Below are 21,462 nucleotides of genomic sequence, written 5' to 3' on the forward strand. Positions count from 1 at the left end.
ATATAGGTCGATCAGTGTCAGAGAGAATGATGTGGTGATGGACTGGGGTGGACAAATGTAAGGAATCTTACAACACCAGGTTATAGTCCAACAAATTTATTTTAAAATCACAAGCTTTCGGAGATTATCCCCTTCGTCAGATGAATGAGTGAAAAGGTTCTCAAATCGCATATCTTATACTAGGCTGGGACAGCATCACACCAATCAAAAGGTGTCGTTGTTATTCAAACAGGCCAGTCACGGAGAACAGTACGTCCCAGTACACTGGATATACATTGTGTCAATTACACAGGCAGGCAGAAAGAAACTCAAAATGGCAGAGAGAGAGAGAGAGAATATTAAAAAACATAATTTTTTCCCCCTTTTTGCTGAGAGAGAATGGTTCTGGTGAAGGGTCACTTTATCTTGTCAGCCGCCTGCCAACTTGCTCTACCTTAAAAATTTGTTTAAATCATATAAACTTGACAAATTCCCTCTCCCTATAGATCAAAATATTTCTTTTGATGGAGGGGGATAGAGAGAGAGCCATGGAACGGGCTGCTCCCAAAGAAAAATACAAATAATCTTTGCAATCTCCTTTGCTTTACTTTTTCTTTTTGAGCTGTCACTATGTGCTTCAATTGACATTTTCAATATTTTTCACCTGTTTTTGTCATTAAAACATGAAATCCACGAAACAAACTTTTTAAAATTGACTAAAAACAACTTCCCATATGTCTGCAGTATTTGTGTTCTTTTATCTTTTAGTCTTTACCATCTAGTTCTGGGATAAATACCAATTAAGTGCATCATAGGATGTTCGCTGTCCATTAGGAAAGATAAACTTTTGTGGCTGTTGGTTTTGTGGTTGTTTTCTGTAGCTGATTTGCTCTTTTCATTTTGGCAAACCATGTTCAACGATTGGTTTAGTGGCCCAACACGTATGGAGTATGGGCTGATACTACTAAATTCTTGTCCATCAGCTGCTTCACAGGAAATGATATTGCTCCCTATTTTCACATGGCTTTACCATCAGTGACTCTAGTGCAGATAAAGAACAATGTAAAATACGAAAGATTTGTTCAAACCAATCAACAAATTGGTTTGAACAAATCTTTCGTATTTTGATATGCAATACGAAAGATTTAAGGAAATGAGCAGAATCACCAATTTATTGATGTCATGTGCTTGTTAAAAGTAATCATTCTGTTCGATATGGAAAATCTGTGGACTTGACACTATCTTAATGTTTTTGTAGAAACTTCAATTTTAATACTGGTACAAAGACATTCTCTAGTCTGATCTCCTGTCACTACTCAGCCATTCCTGTCAAGTCACAGAGTATCCCAGAGTGCTTTCATTAGAAACTGTGGGGTCTGAATTCAAAACTCTAGATCTCTGGGACACTGTAAAGTCGTGCTGTCGGCATGGAAACGTGCACGTCCAGTTAGTAGCGTACTTTGTTGAGGGGCCCTCAGCTCTGGAGTAGCACTGGGAGTGAATACAAGCCTACAGTAATTACTGCATGTGATAGAGCTGCTGTAGAGTTCTGTCAGTGATTGCAAAGGAGGGGCTTAGTGAGGGAGACTCTATCCCTGTATTACTGGTATTGACACACCTCCAGATAGGCATGTAAAATAATAGCAAGTCTGTTGTTTTTCTGCATAAAATGGAGAACTACTTTTAAACAAACAGTACACCCTCATACTTTTCTTTCCCTTTTACCTTGTGCGACAAAGATAAGTGGCCACCTTCTGCTTGTAATTTAACTTTCTTTTAATCAAAGGCTGTAACTTTTCTATGGGAACATGTTTGACTTGGTTAAACAGTGTGTTTGCATTCTTGCTCATATCGGTCTGGTGAATGCAAAGCTGTCCTGAAAGCCTTACTGGCAAAGCAGCCAAATTTTGTTTTTGTCTCAGTGTGCTAATGTTTAGTCGAATTTGCTGGCCCTACATGTGCAATATTTAAACGTACTCCATGGTAATCTTGGAATTTCTGTCCTCAAATCTTTCTATTAATTTCATTTTTGCAAAGAATACTTTGAAAAACTTACTTGCGGCTGATGTCTAATCAGAGTCACTGTTTTGTGCCGTTCCCAAAAACTACGTATGTCATCTAGGCTGAGTGGTGAGGTATGACACATCCACACAAATCCAATGCCCACAGCACCCCTTCCCATTCACTAGATTTAACAGTGTGTCTCTGAACTACTGTCAGTTTCCAATGCAATCTTAAATAATGTGTAATTAGAAGCAGACTTTTCTGATAGAGGATCATTCTGTAGCCTCGTTTATTTTGCTTTAAAAATTCATCCTCCACATTGTGGCAGTTGAATTAAAAAGATCTCGAATGATGCTGCTCACTGTGGGCGTGTGTCCCTTTGAGGCTACACAAGGTTAATAGTGCTGCTTTTGTTGAATGGTGGTATCAGTTACAGGTTAGGCTGCAGATCAGTGTCCTGGCTTTGTGGTAAGATCAAGTGTTGGCTGCAGACATTCAGCGTCTGTTATTGTGTATGGTGCAGAAATTTGCATTAGACAGTATTGATATACACACATGATCTTATGCCTTAGAAAACTCAGCCTTCCTCGACTTCAGAAATGGCATAGAAGTGGTGGTTTAGTTCAGAAAGCTAGTCATCAGGGAGTCCAAGTCCACTTTTTTTTTTAAAAGATCTATAATTTAATGGCAAAAGAATGAGACAATAAAGTATGTTTCCAAACAGAGTGCTCATCTTGAATCATGCATTCTCTCGCATTGTATCTGCTGCTGGGTGTGCCTTTGCAAGCATTTGGTGTAACGTGGATTTTGTACAGGAAGAAAATTGATAGAACATAAGCCACATTTAAATGATGCTTCTGGGACCTGTGTAAAGGGAAGCAATAGAACTAAGTATATATTATAAATACAGTATGTTGCTGAAAGCTGGGTGGTTTCCCTGTTGAATGCACAGGTACAATTAAAAAGTGACAAGTGACTAGTCCTTATGAACTACAGGTTAGGATTAGGTGACATTTTACTTTTCAGTAAATATGGAGTTGACACTTCATTAGCATTTCTATGAGTCTGAGCTCCAGAGCTGGAACATCGGGGGTTAGCACTTCAGTTCAGTGCCGTGTAATGAGAATTTAGTTGGTGATTGCACTTTACTGTGCCGGCTGATTGTGAGTGGCATTAACAGCAGCCGTGAAGCCCACACTCCAGATGGTCTCACTCTTCCTGGATATTTTTTTTAAAATCCATGACAAGTGATTCTGTTGGACTTCAGACTGAATATTTCTTTTCTCCTCCCTGAAGACATTGCCCCCTTGAGGGTGTCTGTTCTAATTACAAAGAATTACATAGAATTTACAGCACAGAATTACATATTACATGGAATGTACCACACAAAACAGGCCATTCGGCACAACATGCTAATGTTTATGATCCACATGAGCCTCCTCCCACCCTTCATCTAACTCTATCAACATATCCTTCTATTCCTTTCTCCCTCATGTACTTATCTGGCTTCCCCTTAAATGCATCTGTTATTCGCCTCAACTACTCCTTGTGGTAGCAAGTTCCACATTCTAAGCACTTTCTGGGTAAAGAAATTTCTCTTGAATTCCTTACTGGATTTATTAGTGAATGTATTATATTTATGAACCCTAGTTTTGGACTTAATGGTGGCAAGTGTTTCAGGTACCTCGTCCATTCTTCACGTGAGGTTTTGCCACAGGATTTGAGAAGATGGGGCGGTGGTTTACAGCTGAGTCCAATCCTGTTTTCTTCCATGTGCACATCCAACAGAAACCTTGACTCACTTTGTCCTTCCTCCCACACCTAGTGATGTGAAGCTAGCTGCAGCACTATACCACTGCCTGGTTGACAGCTAACTCAGCACAGCCTAGGCATAAACCCAGGGCAGTCCTGGTCTGTACATTCAGCTATTTGTTAGATAAACCTGCTGAATCGCTGAGGTATTGTTGGGAATTGAGATGAACACGTGAACGAGATGTCAAAACAGCTGCTTGTCACAATGGCAGTATTTGTTGCATCATTTGTGCTTTTAAAAACAATTCTTTCCAGCTCCCACCACTCTACACACAAAGGCCTCCATTATTTTCTCACTGGGTTGCTGAACAATTTTCTTGTACATTTTCTTCAGGAAGGGTTGTGCCGGATATACTTGGAATCATAGAAGATTGTAGCCATTCAGCCCATCCTGTCTGTGCTGGTTCTTTGCTAAAGCAATCAAAAACTAATCCCACTGCTCCGTTATCTCCCCATAACCCACCATATTCCTCTGCTTGACAAATATCTGCTCTTTTAAAAGATGCAGCACTCTCTACTCACTGTGGCAAAACATGCCATGCTTTAACAACTGTGTAAATAATTTTCTCCTAACCTCACTCTGTGCTTTATTCTACGACACAAGGCACCGTATTAGTCTTTGGCAGCTTGGTGAAGTAGCACTTTGATGCATCGGTGTTTTCAGACCAAAGATGCACGGTCACCAGATGAATAATGCCCTTCCACCCATTTGATGATTTCAGAAAAAAAGTTAGAGTTCAGTAACCCGGGTCAGCTACACTTCCGATCAAACCATTCCAGGCATTGATCGGTCTCCACATAAATACTTCCTGACATCGGCCCTAACTTTGCCCTTCAACTCTGAACCTGCCACTGTTACGAGTTTACATTCTTTATCCCAAGTGAAGTATGTTATATATCTCCTGAGGACCCTTCTGAGATGCCTTAATTTGAGGCTGAAGATCTTTAGCTTATCAAGTCTTTCCTCATTTACTGGAAATTAGCAGAATTTTTCTTCTCTGCACAGCCTCTATGCTGGATCACATTCTTATGTTCAGCAACCAGAACTGTATGCAGTAGTTCCAGGTCCTGCCTGACCAGGAAACTCGACACTGTTGGCATGCCTTTTGGGAAGTTGAACTTTAATTGATCTCCCAGTAGAACCTAGCATCACATTTACTTTTATTGCTGCATCTCACTATTTGGATGTGATGAGTCAACTAATACCCTTATAGATCTCAACCTCCCCCATGGCACGTTCAATCCCCCATGCAATAAATCCTCCACTTGCTTCCTATATGCAGTATTTTTACATAGAATTACATCGAACTTACAGTACAGAAACAGGCATTCAGCCCAACGGGTCTAGGCAGGTGTTTATGCTCCACACGAGCCTCCTCCCTCCCTACTTCATCTAACCCTATCAGCATATCCTTATGTTTCTTTCTCCCTCATGTGTTTATCTAGCTTCCCCTTAAATGCATCTATGCTATTTGCCTCAACTACTCCTTGTGGTAGCGAGTTCCACATTCCAACCACTCTCTGGGTAAAGAAGTTTCTTCTGAATTCCCTACTGGATTTCTTAGTGACTGTCTTATATTTATGGCCCCTAGTTCTGGTCTCCCCACAAGTGGAAACATCTTCTCTACATCTACCCTATCAAACCCTTTCATAATTTTAAAGACCTCTATCAGGTCAACCCTCAGTCCTCTCCTTTTTAGAGAAAAGAACCCCTGCCTGCTCAATCTTTCCTGATGGGTATAACCTCTCCGTTCTGGTAACATCCTAGTAAACCTTTTTTGTACCTTCTCCAGTGCTTCTATATCCTTTTTACAATATGGAGATCAGAACTGTTCACAGTATTTTGCATTTATCCATTTTGACTTTGTTACCACCGATGAGCCCAAGCACAAACTTTATTAAGCTCCCTAAGATCTTACTGCCTCCTCTTGAATTCATGATATGTTAGCTTGGCATTCTTGCTCCAAATCAGGTTGTGGGTTCAGGCCCCACCACAGACTTGGAACTCGTAATCTAAGCTGACACTCCAGGGGGTGCTGCATTGTCGGAGGTACCATCTTTCACCTGAGACATTAATTAAAGTGAGACCATTCCTGCCTAATCAGATTAATGTAAAAGATCCTATGTCCCTGTTTGAAGAAGAGCAGGGAGATCTCCTGGTGTCCTGGCCAACATTCTTCTCTCAACCAGCCCTGCCAAAACCAATTATCTGGTTATTCTTTTGCTACTTGTGGGACTTTGCTGTGCACAATTTGGCTGCCATGTTTGCAAACATAAATGATATCTCTTGAAAAGCAATCCATTCATTGTGAAGTACTTGAAAGGTCCTGAGGATGTAGAAGGCACTATATAAATGTAAGTTCTTCACTTGCTAGCTAGTTGTCATCTGTGAATTTAACTACTTTGCTTTGAGTATGAAATTTCAGAATCATTTCAAAATTGCTGCTCATTACTCCTCACGGATTTTGATCTGAAAATTTGTCAGCTCATGCTGTGAATTTATAACATAAATCAGGTGTCGCCCTCTCAAAAGTGTGGCAAATGACACAGAATCTCAACACCTTGGGTAGGTTTTTGGCACCATGTCTGGAGATAGCCAACAACTTGTATGTAATAAAATATCCCCTGGCATTTCGCACAGACAATAGATCAAATGGTAGAAGAAGAATTATTGAAGTTAAAAACAACCAAAGGATTTGAGGCTATTAAAGGCAAGGAATAAGGTAGTAAAGCAAAGCGGTTTTGGCGGGGAGTGGGGTAGGACCTAGACACCTGAAATCTCTGCTATCGGTGAAGAACACTGGGAGTGTGGTTTGCACAGGAGACTAGAGTTGGAAGCCTGTCGACCCAGGGCTGAAGAAGGTTTCAGAAGTTGAGGGAGGGCAAGGCCAGTGTAAGGTCTAGACGAGGATTGTTGGGGCACTTTCCAATCTTTATTTGAATTGGCCATAAATACGACTTCTGCATTATTGCTGCTAATGCCATATTGGAGATTGATAGGTTGTCTCTCAGATTGACAACCAGTGAGTTCACCGAGAGCCAGTCCATTTAATTGTTAAATGCCAGATGTTTGCTCTGTTTTGTCATCTGACACATTTGGACAGAATGCCCTTCAAGAGCACCAACGCACCGAAGTAGCTAGTTTGCAGTATGCCTGTATGTCTGTCTCTACTACCATTGTTTTGAGGATTATAAACTCGTATTCCCAACTGAGTATCTGGATGCTAGTGAATTCTGCATGGAATGGATGGATATGAAAACCTAAGCAAACCTTATAAATCCTTGAGCTGAAAAGCTGGATTGGCTTTCACATCTGACAAACCACAAGTTATTTAGTGCAGGAAGAGTCCAAGAGGCTGAAATCCCACCCCTGGGCACTGGTGGCATGTGTGGAAAGGGACCCCAAAAATGATTGACTCCGGGCACCTGTTTTGTGCTTGACATGGGTTTTCCAATGTGTAAGTGCTAGGATCATGTGAGCTCTGTACTGCTCTGCAGCACGAGTTTCATTTCAGCACTCAGTTGGGGGTGGGTCCGTACTGTACCAAGAATTCCAATTCATTGCACCTGTGGCACAAGGCCGGCATTATGTGCATTTAAAACTTGAAACAAATTGCACTCCTGCAGACACAACAGCCAGAAGTAGCTCTCAAACTATTCAGGCTAACCCTTAGATCAGTGTGTCCTTGTTTTTCGGCCTTGGTGTTTCTCTATTGCTTGTTCCTTTTGAATTGGGCGTTCATTTGTCCCTTTTTGTTTGGTTTTGACTTTATTGCTGGGCTGCACCATTCAAACCATTTTTTGCCTGAAACAGGCTTACTCCTTACCCCTGGACATTAGCAGTCTGCTGCCTCATCAGCGTAACGCTCAGCAAAAAATGCCCAATTTCTAATTTTGCTGCCAACAGGAAGTTTAGCTGCCACTTTAAGACACGGCAGTTGCACTTTTCTGTTCTCAAAGCAAATCGTGACCTCTGCGCTCCCAGTGCGTGATGCAAATCATGCAGGGAGTGCACAAATGGGTCATTAAGGGGAGAATGGAAAACCAGGGAAAGCACCTCTGCGACTGCAGAGGGAAACGTGTAGGGCAAAATATGTTAATGCGGCCAATGAGCCCATAGTGGAATTTCAGCCCCCAAGTTCTTTAGGGTTCCTCTAACAACAGAGGATGCCTGCTTTGCAGACACTTCAGTGGCATTCCAGTAACCAATAAGATATAGGAATCTTCCACACTGGTTAAATTACCATCTCCTGAAAGAAAGTTGAAACATTAAATTCATGGAGTGGGTGTAGCAAATTTTGACTCACCGATTTTATGTACTTAAAAGATCAAATTGCTTTGTTTCTCCTCTTGGAATTAGCAGAATTATTCCTTTGATTTTGAAGAACTGATTTGCTCCATCATATACATTTGTGCATTTTAAGTAGACATGCACAGTATTAATATCTCAGATTATTTGTTTTTTTTGTATTTTACAGCTGTTCAATATACTCCATTTTCCAGCTCATTGGGTCTGCCCTCACTTGGTTCCACTCTTAGCTATTCGATCGTAGCGAGAGCATCTCCAGAAATGGCTTCTCTTCTAGCCTTCGCACCGTTACCTCTCAAGTCTCCCAAGATCTATCCTCCTGTTAGTCATCTACATTCTGCCCCTTAGCAACAACATCCGCAGACATGGTCAGCTTTCACATGTATGCTGACGATATCCAGCTCCGCCTCTCACAACCCCTCCGTTCTCGCTGTGCTACCAGGTTGCTTTACTGGCATCCAGTCATGAGCTGCAATTTCCTCCACTTATACATTCAGAAGACTGAAACCATCGTCTTTAGCCCATTCCATAAACTCTGTACCCTTGCCAACAACTCCATAACCCTCCTTGACGACTCTGACCGAACCAGACTATCTGCAACCTGAGTGCCCTATTTGACCCTGAGCTGAGCTTCTGACTCCATATCCTCTCAATCACAAAGACTGCCTGCTTTCACCTCCTCCCCGACCTCAGCTCATTTGTCCATGAAACCCTCATCCATTCCTTTCACCTCCAGACTTAACTATTCCAATACTCTCCTGGCTGGTCTCCCATCACCGACTCTTCATAAACTTCAGCTGTTCCAAACTTCTGCTTGTATCCCATCCCACACCAAGTCTCAGCCATTTTTCACTCTCTCCTCATTAATCTACATTGGCTCCTGATTCCCCCAAAACGTCAAATTTAAAATTCTCATTCCCTTGTTTAAATCCCTTTGTGTTCTCACCTGTCCCTATCTCTGTAACCTCCTCCAGCCCTTGTGCATCGCATCCCATCTTCCCCACCCCCCCCCCCCCCCCAACTTCCCTACCCCCCCCACCCCAACTTCCCTTTTCCCCGCCATTGATGGCTGTGCCTTCAGCAGCCAAGGCCCCAAACTCTGGAATTCCCTCCACCAATCCACCTCCTTCTTTTAAGATCCTCCTTAAAACCCACCTCTGACCAAGCTTCCAGTCACTCCTCCTTATACTCCTCCTTTAGCTTGGTGTCCATGTTTGTTTGATTATACTGCTGTGAAGTGCTTTTAATGTAGAACAATGTCTCAGTGCTATGTGAATGCAAGTTGTATTTTCTGTGTACACATGAGCCATGTTAAATGTGCCTGAAAATCTGATCGTCAAAGGACCTAATGTGTTGGTTTTGATAACCATGGGGTTAAAAGCAGAAGTTCGAAACATTGTGGTTTGGTGCTTGATTAGAGTGCGAGACTGTCACTCCCTGCTTGAAGGATAATTTGGTACAGACACTTTGCTGAATTATGTAGCTGGCTGAGTTCCTATGGAGACCAGAACTTCGTTCCATCAAATTGCATCCAAGAAACTTGTATTCAATTGTAAGCAATTTTCACAAAGGGTAATTGATCCACTCTGGCTTTGCCATACGTAAGTTTATACATTAATCTTGATACAATTTGCTCTGAATAATATGATCCTGCTTCCAATGCTACTTTTTAATGGCTTTAGAAACATAGAAAATAGGAGCAGGAGTAGGCCATTCGGCCCTTCGAGCCTGCTCCGCCATTCAATATGATCATGGCTGATCCTCTATTATCTCAATACCATATTCCCGCGCTCTCCCCATACCCTTGATGCCTTTTGTGTCGAGAAATCTATCTAGCGCCTTCTTAAATATATTCAGTGACTTGGCCTCCACAGCTTTCTGTGGTAGAGAATTCCACAGGTTCACCACCCCGAGTGAAGAAATTTCTCCTCATCTCAGTCCTAAATGTCCTACCCCATATCCTGAGACTGTGACCCCTCGTTCACATTAGAAAGTAACATGTTATATTAAATCCCAATTTTTCCTGCTTTAGCTACTGTTCGGTATCTTGCACTCAGATTGAATGGTACTTGAATGCACTTGCCTGCTCCTGGCTCAACAACAACTACTTGCATTTATATAGCACCTTTAATGTAGTAAAAGGTCCTAAGGTGCTTTACAGAAGCAATTATGAAACAAAATTTGACAGAGCCACATAGTGGAGATATTAGGACAGGTGACCAAAAGCTTGGTCAAAGAGGTAGCTTTTAAGGAGCATCTTAAAGGAGGAGAGCGAGGCGGAGAGGTTTAGGGAGGGAATTCCAGAGCTTAGGGCCGCTGAAGGCATGGCCGCCAATGGTGGAGCGATTAAAATTGGGGATGTGCAAAAGGCAAGAATTGGAGGAGCGCAGAAATCTTGGAGGGTTGTAGGGCTGGAGGAGATTACAGAGATGGGAAGGGGAGAGGCCATGGAGGGATTTGGAAATGAGGATGAGAATTTTAAAATCGAGGCGTTCCTGGACCGGGGGCCAATGTCGATCAGCGAGCACAGGGGTAATGGGTGAATGGGACTTGGTGCTGGTTAGGATACAGGCAGCAGAGTATTGAATAAACTCAAGTTTCTGGAGGGTGGAAGATGGGAGGTCGGCCAGGAGAGCATTGGAATAATCGAGTCCAGAGGTATCGAAAGTATGGCTCAGTCCATTTCTCCTCTCTGTCCTGGATTCCACAGTGTCATTCTTCCACTGTTGTTGGTCCTGTGTCATTGATTGTTCCACATATTCCCATCATAATCAATAGGAGATCAATGATGGAAAGTCCAGCAGAGTGGGACTGGGCCAGAAGCCATTGTATGTGTTTTCCCTAGAGCGAAATAAAGAACTAGCCAACGTGCAATACGCTCAGCTGGAGCTGAGGACACCAGGAATGGAAATCCCGCCCATTTGAACGGAGCTGGGAATAAGAAAGGAGAGCTGGAGAGTTAGGTCAGACAGGAGAACATTATTAGGACTGGAACAGGTGACCAGTTTGGGGGTGTTGCCTCTGGAGTCCCCCAAGGATCTATCCTTGGCCCCCTCCTATTTCTCATCTATATGCTGTCCCTTGGCGACATCATCCGAAAACACAACGTGAGGTTCAACATGAACACTGATGACACCCAGCTCTACCTCCCCACCACTGCTTATCCGACGTCCTGTACTGTATGAGCAAAAATTTCCTCCAACTATATATTGGGAAGACTGAAGTCATTGTCTTCGGTCCCCGCCACAAACTCCGTTCCCCAGCCACCGACTCCATCCCTGTCATAGAAACATAGAAAATAGGAGCAAGAGAAGGCCATTCGGCTCTTTGGGCCTGCTCCGCCATTCAAAATGATCATGGCTGATCGTCTAACTCAGTACCCCCGTTCCCGCTTTTTCCCCATATCCCTTGATTCCTTTTGCATTAAGAAATATCTATCTCCTTCTTGAATACATCTAATGACTTGGCCTCCACTGCCTTCTGTGGTAGAGAATTCCACAGGTTCACCACCCTCTGAGTGAAGAAATTTCTCCTCATCTCGGTTCTAAATGGCATACCCCGTATCCTGAGACTGTGACCCCTCGTTCTGGAATGCCCAGCCATCGGGAACATTCTCCCTGCATCGAGTCTGTCCAGTCCTGTTAGAATTTTATATGTTTCGATGAGATCACCTCTCATTCTTCTAAACGCCAGTGAATATATGATGTGGAGATGCCGGTGATGGACTGGGGTTAACAATTGTAAACAATTTTACAACACCAAGTTATAGTCCAACGATTTTATTTTTAATCCCACAAGCTTTCGGGGGCTTTCCCCTTCCACAACGCCTGAGGAAGGGGAAAGCCCCCGAAAGCTTGTGGGATTAAAAATAAAATCGTTGGACTATAACTTGGTGTTGTAAAATTGTTTACAACCAGTGAATATAGGCCTAGTTGACCCAATCTCTCCTCAAACGTCAGTCCTGCCATCCCTGGAATCAGTCTGGTAAACCTTTGTTGCACTCCCTCCATGGCAAGGACATCCTTCCTCAGATAAGGAGACCAAAACTGCACACAATACTCCAGATGTGGTCTCACCAAAGCCCTGTACAACTGCAGTAAGACATCCCTGTTCCTGTACTCAAATCCTCTTGCAATGAAGACCAACATACCATTCGCCTTCCTAACTGCTTGCTGCACCCGAATGTTCGCTTTCAGTGACTGGTGTACAAGGACACCCAGGTCTCGTTGCACCTCCCCTTTTCCCAATCTATCACCATTCAGATAATAATCTGCCTTTCTGTTTTTACAACCAAAGTGGATACCCTCACATTTATCCACGTTATACTGCATCTGCCATGTTCTTGCCCACTCACCCAACTTGTCTAAATCACATTGGAGCCTCTTTGCATCCTCCTCACAGCTCACATTCCACGCCAGCTTTGTGTCGTCTGCAAGCTTGGAAATGTTACATTCCGTTCCCTCATCCAAATCATTGATATATATTGTGAATCGCTGGGGCCCGAGCACTGATCCCTGAGGTACCCCACTAGTCATTACCTGCCACCAGGAAAAAGACCCGTTTATTCCTACTCTCTGTTCCTGTCTGTCAACCAATTCTCAATCCATGCCAGTATATTCCCCCCAATCCCATGTGCTTTAATTTTGCACACTAACCTTTTATGTGGGACCTTATCAAAAGCCTTCTGAAAATCCAAATACACCACATCCACTTGTTCTCCCTATCTATTCTACTAGTTACCTCCTCAAAAAACGCATGATTTCCCTTTCATAAACCCATGCTGACTTTGTCCAATCCCGTTAATACCTTCCAAGTGTTCTGTTATCACATCTTTTATAATAGACTCTAGCATTTTCCCCACTACTGATGTTAGGCTAACTGGTCTGTAATTCCCTGTTTTTTCTCCCTCCTTTTTTAAATAGTGGGGTTATATTTGCCACCCTCCAATCTGTAGGAACTGTTCCAGAGTCTGTCCCTGAACTGAGTCTGAGGTTGAACCAAACCACTCGCAACCTTGGCATCCTGAGATGAGCTTCCGACCACCACCGAGCTCCATCACCATGACCCGCCTACTTCCACCTCCGTAACATTATCTGTCTTCGTCCCTGCTTCAGCTCATCTGCTGGAACCTTCCATGAACTTGAGCTCATCCAAAATTTTGCTACCTGTTTCCTAACTTGCACCAAATTCCGTTCACCCATCACCCCTGTGCTCGCTGACCTACATTGATTCCAAGTCCGGCACATCTTGATTTCAGAATTGTCATCCTTGTTTTCAAATCCCTCCATGGCCTTGCCCCTCCCTATCTCTGTAACCTCCTCCAGTCCTACAGCCTTCCAAGTTCTCTGCGGTCCTCTAATTCTTGCATCTTGCACATCCCTGATTTTTATGTCTTCCCCCATTGGCGGCCATGCCATCAGCTGCCAAGGCCCAATGCTCTGGAATTCCCTCCCTAAACCCCTCCACCACTCTCTCCTCCTTTAAGACGCTCCTCAAAGCCTACCTCTGTGACCAGTCCTAATATCTCCTCCTTTGGCTCGGTATCAAAATTTTGTTTGAGAACGCTCCTGTGAAGCGCCTTAGGATATTTTGCTACAGTAAAGGTGTTGTTCCAACCAGCCATTTAAGATTCCACATCATGTGCTTGATTGCAAAGCATATTTGGCTAGAAGCCCAAGAAAAGTGAAACTTGACTACATTTGTTCATTTTGGATTACTATTTGATTGTAAATTAAATAGTTCATTCATAAATAGACTATCCAAGTGAGTGGACCTGTGCCTTCAGCATCTCTGATCAGTTGGCATATTGGCTCTGAAAATAGGAATAACATTGCACATTCAATAAAGTTAGTCATCTAGGCAGGTGTTAATCAACTTTCGACATTCCAGATGCAGTTGACTGTTAGTTGAACTGAAAGCCGTGGGATTCAGGGTAAACCCTGAGAATGGATAAGAAATTGAAGGGCAGAAAGCAACAAGCACTCGTTAGAGGAGTGGTATTGAGTGGGGTGCCTACGGCTCAATGCAAAGTGGTCAAATTTGCCGATGGTATCAAATTTGGAGGGGCAGTGGATTATGAGGAGGCAGCTCATAAATGAAAGGAGTTGGACAAAATGGCCCAGAATTTCCTGAAACTTTTTGGCGTAAGACTGACATTGCACCATTTTTTCAGAGGAAATTTATGCATTACTAACTTGCGCTGAAACATTGGTATGCGCAAATTTTCTTGATCAGTTGCGCCGCTTCAGAGATGCTGCCATCAAAATCGTTTGCTTGTTTACGTAGTTCCATCCCCCATGCGAAAGGCCAGCTCACGGGTTTCCCACGTTTACGCCAATAATGCACTGGCATAGATTTAAACCCAAAAATGTGGGTGCAGCACTGCCCAAAGTCACCTGATATTGGCATAAACTGATATTTCTGTAGTTTGATTGATTTTTTGACATTTTTGATTTTTCTTCTTCGAAACTTTCATTACGCTTAACCTTAGAGCTGTCTTTAGACAAATCCTCACCACCACCTTGGTGAAGGTGGCAAAATATTCTGTTTGTGGAGTTTGCTATTGCATCTGATGAAGGAGGGTGATCATATCGACAACACGTACTCTAACATCTTAACAATGAAGAAAAGTGGATTTGTACTTCACACTTGGAGGCTAAATAAAAACATATGGTTATAACAAACACTGTTAAGGACTGGATGGTGTGTGCGGCAGCAGTCTTCACTTTTTCGATTCAGATTGGGTGAAAAGTCTTTTTCTGCTGACCGAGGGCTCACAACACAAATGCTCTTATTTAGGCAGGAATTGACAACTTGATTAAGGCCATATAAATGTCTGGTAAATGGGAAGTGGAAATATTCATTGTGCAGTTGGGGAATACGGCATGACATGAGCAAAGCAGAAGATGCTTTACTCCACACCTTGTTGTGGCGTACTAGGAGTATTTCATGCTGACATTCTTTTCCAATCTGGGTGTTCTATTCCCTAATACTGGCATCTCCTTGGAATTGTAATAATTAACTTCAAACTCTTTCATCTGAAATTTTTCCAATTTAAGTATAACTGCCCAAGTCTCCTTAAGCTAGATGAACTCACCATGTCCATTGAAATCAATATAGAATAGAGTTGGGAAATCATACTATTTTCCCTGACTAAACCAATCCAAAAGGACTTCACAGAATCATACATTACAGAAGGAGGCCATTTGGCCCATCTCGCCTGTGCTGGCTCTTTGAAAAAGCTATCCAATTAGTCCAACTCCACCTGTTCTTTCCCCATTCTTCAAACTTAAGATTTGGTAGAAATCAGACCCACTGTTCCTGGTGCGGAACGGAATTGGATCTCAGTTGTCATCTTCCACGTGAATATTTGCCTTGTAGAAGTGCAAAGGGTAGGATCGAGTAACCCTCCAATAGGTGGGCAAGTTGCCAAAGGCCCAGATCACTTCATTACATGGAAACTGCTAATGGGTAATGTTTTGTAATGCTTCTAATTTGTCATTTCAGGGTGAACAGACTGTTTATGGTTTCTTTTGTTCAAAGTATGCAATTTCCTTCATGACGAACAAGGGAATCAAACCATGTCACCTCAGGAGAATTAGCTTTGAATTGAATTGTTAGTTTTGGATTGGAGATCATCAAACAACAGCAGAGGGGTGGTTACCACTACAGTGGGAAGTTGAAAGGAGAGATTGCAAATCTTGGAATTCCACAACAACAACTTGCACTTTTGTCGAGCCTTTATGGTAGTAAAATGTCCCAAGGCGCTTTGCAGGAGCGATTATCAAACAAAATTTAAGACAGGTGACCAAAAGCTTCGTCAGAGGTAGGTCTTAAGGAGCATCTCAAAGGAAAGAGAGGCGGAGAGGTTTAGGGAGCGAATTCCAGATATGGCTGCCAACGGTGGAGCAATTAAAATTGGGGATGCGCAAGAGGCCAGAACTGGAGGAGCGCAGAGATCTTGGAGGGTTGTAGGGCTGGAGGAGGTTACAGAGACAGAGCGGTGAGGCGATGGAGGGATTTGAAAATAAGGATGAGAATTCTTAAATTGAGGCGTTGCCGGACTGGAAGCCATTGTAGGTCTTCAGAAATGGATTTACTTGTGCGACCTGTCTTCTGTTGCTAGTACAACACAAAGGAGAAATACTGCTAATCAAATATCATTTTGTGTACAACTGCTGAAAGAGTTTCACAGAAGTAACACATAAGAAATTGATCAATTTTGGGGTCGATCAGTTTTTAAAAATAAATACTGAATTGATCATTTGTTTGTCTTTTGTAATCTTCGGCCTACTTGAGCTGTTACTTCCCTGTGTCTGGCGCCTCGCGAGGACATCCCAGTCTGATTTCCTTTGCCAAGTTTACACCTCTTCCCCCTCTACCCCACCTGGAAGACCCTTCCAAATGTTGGGCACGTGAAGTTCTTCTTGCCCAAATACCAATCTGCTCAGTACTTCTTCTGTTCTCCATTTCCTCCCGATGTCAATCCCCAAGGTTTTTTTTCTTGTTAGCCAACTTCTACGTTCAGTCCTGACTGTTTTAGCTTCTGAAGCAGCCTTTTTTTTGAGGATCATATGGTTTTCAGCGGGCCATTTTGGATTTTGTTTCCTCAAAAAAGAAAATTGAGGCGATTGAGCAGGCAGGGTCTTTCCCTTCTGGTGCCGTTTTGACTGCTGTTTACTAGATTATTGTAGAGGTCAAAAAAAAATCAGGCCTCAGCAGGGTAGATTTGTTTTTCTAGTAAGCTGGGTGTCTGACACGTGGAAACCCATCATGTTTGAGTCTTGAAAGCAAACTACTGAGAAATCCACACCCACTTCCAGGGTTTCTATTTGCCCAATGTGGAGGGCGTTCTTTCTTTTGCTCTTTCTCACTCTTGGCCGCTCTCGCTTTCTTGCTGTCTCGTGCTCTTTGCCCCCACTCCTGCTTCCCTTCCCTGCTGCCCCAGTAGGGGCTTAGGCCACTTAGCCAAAAGCTGGCTTAGGGACTGCCAAGTTTGCACAGGGGTATTCTGGGTTTTACCAGCCAGAACGATGCAGCTTCCCTTCCCCTCCAGGCCCTCCTGGTGAGCCAGGATGGCTGGTGAATCATTAATTGCACTGGTGTACCGTGCACCTGCGTGATTCATGTAACGGATTACCAATATCAGGCGAGCCACCTTGACTTCAAATGAACACTGCTCAACTCTTGAGCAGAAGGATAAAAATCTGCAGCCTCCTTCCCCTGTAGTTTCCCTCGCTGGCACTTGATGCATGTTTTTTTTTGTTTTGTGGAGGAATAACTAGTGCTGTTTTTTTTTAAAAGTTATTGCAGTTTTAGGGATCAACTAATACATAATTCTTAAAATTCAGGGAGAGCAATGACTAAAATTTGTTTTTATTTAGAATTATGTAACTTGATCATTTTAAGTTGTATAGAGGAAAACCATTTCCTACTAAGCATAATCTTGCTGCTTTGCTCTGTTTAGTATTGTCTGTATTCTCCAATGAAGGGAAAGCTGCACAACACTGAGTTCCTGCACCAGAAATTTGAGCAAGCTCGAATGCAGTGGCAATCCTCAGCATTCTGGTAACTTTACTTTCTGCTTTCAAGAAGGTGAACTTTGATCAGTGAGCTGTATATGAATACAAGGTCAAACATTTGATTTGTGTGTGAGTATGCTTGGTCAAACACATTTCCTGATCAAGAGGGCATCATTTTTTTAATTTATTTTTTGGAGGGATGGTGGTGGGGGAACCGGGTTGCTACGTTTCTGTGCAAGAATCCTGTGTGGATTTTTCAGTGGCCTTGCTTGTGAAATGTCTGCTTTTAACTGAGTTGGCAAACTGTTGACTTGTACTTAGCATAGACAATACTGGTTTCTTTGGAATTTTTTTCGTTTCCAGCCGACCGTGAGGATTTAATTTAAAGACTAAGCTTAGTGTTAAATTTGAGTTGTTGGCAGTGTGAAGCATTGGCCTAGTCGTAGCTTTCTTTCTTCGGAATCAAAAGGTCATGGGTTCCAGCCCCACTCCAGGATTTCACGCAATCTAGACTGAAGGTTCAAAGCAGTATGGAGGGAGTGCTGTTTTCTGGACAAGACGTTAAATTGAAACCTTGCCCACTTTGTTGTCAAGAAATCAAGCAGTGTGCTGTATAAAAGATTCCATGGCACTATTTGAAGATGATCAGGGAAGTTCTTTTGGTTTCTTGGCCAATACCTAGCCCTCAACCAATGTCACCAACAGATTATCACATTGCTGTTTGTGATACCTTGCTGTGCACAAATTAGCTGTTGTTTGCCTGAAAAAGTGACTACATTTCAAAAATATTTCATTGGCTGTATATCACTTTGGGACATGCTATATAAATGCAAGTCTGTGCCCTCGCCGCTCGTGCCCTCTTTCCATTAATAACCTTTCAACTAAGAAAATCTAGAACAGTCAAAAAAAACTTGGCATTGCCCTCCCAACAAGTTTGAAGAGCTCTTGGACTTCTTGACCACTTAAGACTGAGACCATCATCTCTGCTTCCCGCACATCCCCTTGCCCTTGCCCTACCCTTGAACCTGCATCTCTCGCTAATCTCACTCTCATCTTCCCTCATCTGATCCACGAGACCTATCTACTTCCTTGAATCCACTTCCCATTAAACTGCTGATCACCAAACTTCCCTTCCTGGCCCCCATGTGCGCTCCCATTGTAAATGGTTGCCTTTCTTTAGGTACTATTACCCTCCCTTTCAAAACCATGATCAGCATCCCCCCCAAAGAAAAACACAGTCAACCCCTCTGTACTTGCAAACTACCGCCCCACCTCCAAATCCTCCTTTCCTCTTCAGACTTCTTGAACATGCTGTTACCTCCCAAATCCATGTCCACCTTTCCCACAGCTCCCTGTTTGAATCTCTTCAATCGAGCTTCTGTCCCTACCACAGCACCAAAACAGCATTCAAAAATAACATGATGTGGAGATGCCGGTGATGGACTGGGGCAGACAAATGTAAGGACTTGCACAACACCAGCTTATAGTCCAACAGTTTTATTTTAAATCACAAGCTTTCGGAGCTTTCCTCCTTCGTCAGGTGAGTCCTGACGAAAAATAACATCCTTTCTAACTGACCATGGTGTTTTATCTCTCCTTGTCGTTCTCGACCTGTCTGCAGCCTTCGACACGGTCAAACACACCAGCCTCCTCCACCGCCTCTCTATCACTAATGATAGCCAGCACTACCTCTCCGCCAACTCTCAACTCCTCCAATGCCTCTGTTGTCAGGCTGCTTCAGACTCTATTATCGGCCACAGTTTCCTCTAGCTAAACATTGGTAAGACCAAATCTATCATCATGAGATCCTGCTTAAAACTTCATACTCTTGTCACCTATTTCGTTCCCCTCTGTTCACAACCTTGGCATCCTATTTGACTGCAAGTCAAGTATCCAACCCTATATCCTCTCCATCACAAAAAATGCCACTTCCTCCCCTGCAACATCGCCTGCCTCTGCCCCTCCCTCAGCCCATCTCCGACTGAAAACTTCATCCATGCCTTTGTTACCTCCATACTCAATTATTCCAATACTGTCATGGTCTGCTATCTTCTATTTTCCATAAACTTCAGCTCATCCAAAATTCTGCTGTCCATATCGTATTCTGTCCTCACTCTTGGCTGCTTGTTTCCCCCAATGCCTCAAATTTTAAAATTCTCATCCTTGTGTTTAAATCTTTCAATGACCTTGCTATCTCCGACCTCAAACCCTCTTCAGCCCTAACCTACCCCCCTCCACAGCTGAGCTCTTTGTTCCTCTGACTCTGGCCTTGTGCATCACTGTCCTCTTTGCCCCCCCCCCCCCCCCCCCCCCCCCACTGATGGTCTTCAGCCATTTACGTCCCAAGCTCTGGAATTCCCTTCCTAAACTCCTCCACCTCTCTCCTCTTTTAAGATCCTCCTTAAAACCCACCTCTTTAACCAAGCTTTTGGTCACTCCTCTTAATATCGCTTCCTTTGGCTCGTTGTCCATTTTTTTTCTTGCGCCTCTGTGAAGCACTTTGGGACTGTTTTCAATGTTAACGGGGCTATATAAATGCAGTGTTGTGCAGGTGGAAAGTTATTTCATTTTGACAAAGTGCAGCAATGTGCTGCAGGCTGGTTCCTTTTTGAATCAAGATCTCGATTAAAAGGTTTTCTTCCTTAACCCCACAAAACAATACATGCCAATTGATCATGTTTTGAGGGTAGTGTCCACTTGTTTGTGTTCCCAGCTCCTACCTCCTGCTGATGCTCCAGGTGATTGATCACCATTGTGTAACGTCAGCAGGGATTCACCCAAGATCAGGAATTTCCACCGAAACCTTGCAGTGACATTCGATATCCATGATGTGGAGATGCCGGTGATGGACTGGGGTTGACAATTGTAAACAATTTTACAACACCAAGTTATAGTCCAGCAATTTTATTTTAAATTCACAAGCTTTCGGAGATTTTCTCCTTCCTCAGGCAAATGTTTCAAGAGCTCCTTGAAGCCTACGCATTTATACATATAGAACAATACATGGTGTTTACAGACTGCCCCTGCAACTGCCCGTTGCCAAGGCAATCACCGTGTTCAGACAGAGAGGTGTCACCTGCAGAACCCCCGAATACACATTCAACAAAAAAACAAACAGGGAAAAAAAAACAGAGAAAAAAAACAGAGAGAGGCAGAAACATCCGGAAGGCAGAGAGAGCCAGCAAATGACCCATTATATTAAAAACAGATAACATTTGTTCGCTGGTGGGGTAACGTGTAGCGTGACATGAACCCAAGATCCCGGTTGAGGCCGTCCTCATGGGTGCGGAACTTGGCTATCAATTTCTGCTCGACGATTTTGCGTTGTCGTGTGTCTCGAAGGCCGCCTTGGAGTACGCTTACCCGAAGGTCGGTGGATGAATGTCCATGACTGCTGAAGTGTTCCCCGACTGGGAGGGAACCCTCCTGTTTGGCGATTGTTGCGCGGTGTCCGTTCATCCGTTGTCGCAGCGTCTGCATGGTCTCGCCAATGTACCATGCTCTGGGGCATCCTTTCCTGCAACGTATGAGGTAGACAACGTTGGCCGAGTCACAGGAGTATGAACCATGCACCTGGTGGGTGGTGTCCTCTCGTGTGATGGTGGTATCTGTGTCGATGATCTGGCATGTCTTGCAGAGGTTACCGTGGCAGGGTTGTGTGGCGTCGTGGACGCTGTTCTCTTGAAAGCTAGGTAGTTTGCTGCGAACGATGGTCTGTTTGAGGTTGGGTGGCTGTTTAAAGGCGAGTAGTGGAGGTGTGGGGATGGCCATAGCGAGGTGTTTGTCCTCATTGATGACATGTTGAAGGCTGCGGAGAACATGGCGTAGTTTCTCCGC

The 21,462-nt window shown here is 43.5% G+C and overlaps 1 protein-coding gene across 2 annotated transcripts in view; it reads left to right on the forward strand.

Annotated features, from left to right (window-relative positions):
• LOC137321636 (geranylgeranyl pyrophosphate synthase-like) overlaps positions 1–21,462 on the forward strand; it is an 80,342-nt gene that overhangs the window by 26,517 nt on the left and 32,363 nt on the right. The window lies entirely within an intron of this gene.

Source organism: Heptranchias perlo, chromosome 5 (genome assembly GCF_035084215.1).
Source record: "Heptranchias perlo isolate sHepPer1 chromosome 5, sHepPer1.hap1, whole genome shotgun sequence".
Lineage (NCBI taxonomy): Eukaryota > Metazoa > Chordata > Chondrichthyes > Hexanchiformes > Hexanchidae > Heptranchias > Heptranchias perlo.